We start from the raw sequence: 3,401 nt of genomic DNA on the forward strand, positions 1-3,401 counted from the left end.
CAAACTATTATTATTATTATTATTATTATTATTATTATTATTATTATTATTAATGATAATAATAATGGTAATAAATGCTCCCACTTCAAATTTTAAAAATGACAAAATATAGAGAAAACGATAAAAATATTATTTGATGTTGATGGCATTTAGGAGAGTAATTAATTTTAAAACCATTAGAGATAAATTGGGATTAATTCAAACAAATATATTTTGTTTGTTTCTTTTTTTTTTTTTTAAATATTTTATAATAATTTAATAGTTACATTTCTGCCCACGCTTTACGACAGCTTTATTATTTTTATTATTTATGTTGAGTCATCTGAACTGAAAACACAGAGAGGAAAGGTTTGTGGCTTGTGTTGCTGACATATATCAACATCACCAACACAATTAAATGAACAGTTTTTGATTGTTAGAAGCACTTTGATGGGTTAGAGGACTTTTTCTTTTTTCATTTTTTTCTTTCAGTTGGAATTTTGGAATTTATCATTAATAATGGATTTTTATATGTGTGTTTATGTATGTATGTATGCATGTGAATGTATGAGTGATAGTGGGACAGTCAGAGATTTAATGAAAGCAAATGAGGTCATCATTGTCATTGTCATCATCATCATTGTTGTCATCATCGTCATCATCATTGTCATCATCATCGTCGTCGTCGTCATCATCATCATTGTCATCTTTGTCATTGTCGTCGTCGCCGTCATCATCATCACCATCATTTAACGTCCGTTTTTCCAAGCTGGCATGGGTTGGACCATAGGGTTTGGAGGTGTATTTTAAAAAGCAGAAGGAAATGAGAAATAAAGTACTAAAAAAAAAAAGAGTTGGATGCTAATTAACCACCACCACCACCACTATTATGACTACTACTACTACTAATAATAATAATAATAAAAGGTTTTGGCATTAAAGATTTAACTGTTGAAATGCTATGATAAACGAATTTTGCAAAATTTAATTTTAAAAATCAAAATCAAAGAACTAGCTGTAGACTTCCTAATTAGTAAATATTAGTTGAAATATTAATTAGTTTGTGTAATTTGTTCAATAAACTTCATTTGCATAGGCTAAAGTTGACTCAGACTTTAAAGTATAGGTGTACCTCGGTAAAAAAACAAAAAAAAAGGTAAATAAATATTTAGAAACAAATGGTGGTTTCAAATTTTGGCACAAGGCCAGCAAATTCGGGAAAGGGGTGAGTCGATTACATTGACCCCAGTGTGTAACTGGTACCTATTTTATTGATCCTGAAAGGAGAAAAGACAAAGCTGACCTAAGCAGAATTTGAACCCAGAACGTAAAAATGGACATCCGGCGTGCTAATGATTCTACCATTTCACCACCTTTACACTTTTTTTCAGTCACTGGACTGTGGCCATGCTGGAGTACTGCCTTCAAGGGTTTAGTTAAATAAATCAGCCCCAGTTCTTTCTTTTTTTTTTTAGCCCAGTACATATTCTGTCAGTTATGTTTTGCTGGACCACTAAGTTACAGGGATGTAAACAAACCAACTCCAGTTGTAAAAAATGTTGTGGGGGGGGGGGACAAACACAAACACAAAGACACACACGGTTATGCTGGAGCACTACCTTCAAGGATTTTAGTCAAACAAATTGACCCCAAGACTGTTTTTTTAGCCTAGTACTTATTCTATCGGTCTCTTTTGCCAAACTGCTAAGATATGGGGACATAAATGCACTGACACTGATTATCAAGTGGTGGTAGGAGAAATACAGATATATATATATATATATATGACGGGCTTCTTTCAGTTTCCATCTACCAAATACACTCAAGGCTTTGGTCAGCTCAAGGCTATTATAGAAGACAATTTACCCAAGGTACCATGTAATAGGACTGAACCTAGAACCATGTGGTTGGGAAGCAAGCTTCTTACCATACAACTACACTACACACACGTTTATGTAGTTGTTTTGCAAGATTTCTGATATGAAATCGTGTGTTGAAACAGATATTGTTAGATTTTGCGATAGTCTTTTTCTTTTTTTCTGGCCAAATAAACACATGTACTATATATTAAGAAAATTACCATTTTTAAATCTTAGCAACAATACTTTGTAGTAAAGATTGTTTGCCAACATAACATGGCAGTCCTGGTTTAGGACTAATGTTGCTGTAATTTAGCCCCAGGAGACATCGTCTCCAGCTGGCTATACGACACAATCTGTGTCCTTATGTTTTCAAACAAGGGAATCTAGCACCCGGAAATCGTGATACACAGATATTGTTTTGAACTGAGTGGGGGTGCTAGATTCCCTTGTTTGAAAACATAAGGACACAGATCGTGTCGTATAGCCAACTGGAGACGATGTCCCCTGGAGCTAAATTACAGTAACATTAGTCCTAAACCAGGACTGCCATGTTATGTTGGCAAACAATCTTTTCTACTATATATTTGTTCTTTACTTTTAATTTATTATTGTTCTGCTTTTACATTCTTTGGAAATCTTCCATCACACACCTGTGACCTCTTGAGCAACTCTTCATCCCACATGTCTCCTGTTCTGTTTAGTCCATTCTGCCTCCCTATGGTAATCATCATCATCATTATCGTTTAACGTCAGTTTTTCCATGCTGGCATGGGTTGGACAGTTCGACTGGGGTTTGGAAAACCAGGAGGCTGCACCAGGCACCAGTCTGATCTGGCAATGTTTCTACTGCTGGATGCCCTTCCTAATGCCAACCATTCCAAGAGTGTAGTGGGTGCTTTTTATGTATTACCGGCATGGGCCAGTGGGGGCTGGCATTGACCACGATCTGGTGGTGCTTTTTACATGCCACCAGCACAGAAGTCAGTCAAGGCAGTACTGGTATCGGCCACATTTGGATGGTGCTTTTTACGTGCCACTGGCACAGAAGCCAGTCGGGGTGAGGGGGCTGGCATTGACCATGTTCGGATGGTGCTTTTTATGTGCCACCAGCACAGGGACCGCAACTACAATTTCCATTTGATTGTGATTTGATTTCATTTTGATGTTGATGTACTTGACTCAATAGCTCTCCTCAAGCACAGCATGTTGCCCTATGATCCAAGGCTACTTTTTGAGTTGGTTGGTTATGCAACACTGGTGTAGGTTACAGCTGTGATCACACTTTATTTGCTGGGTCTTCTCAGTTATAGCATATCTTCAGAGGTCTCTGTGTATCCTTATCTGGTCTGAATCCTTATCTGTGCATGTGGTTGTAGCTGTGTGTGTGTATGCATATCAATGTGTCTTATAGTATGTATGATTTGTGTGGTTGTGTATGTGGGTTTGGTTACTATACTGTTTCTATCCATGCCCATTATTAAGTTTTTTCATTTATTTATTTATCTCTCTTTTTCTTTCCCACTTCATCTTAAGTATGTGTATGTGTCATTGGTGTGTGTA

This window comes from Octopus sinensis, linkage group LG23 (assembly GCF_006345805.1).
Source record: "Octopus sinensis linkage group LG23, ASM634580v1, whole genome shotgun sequence".
Lineage (NCBI taxonomy): Eukaryota > Metazoa > Mollusca > Cephalopoda > Octopoda > Octopodidae > Octopus > Octopus sinensis.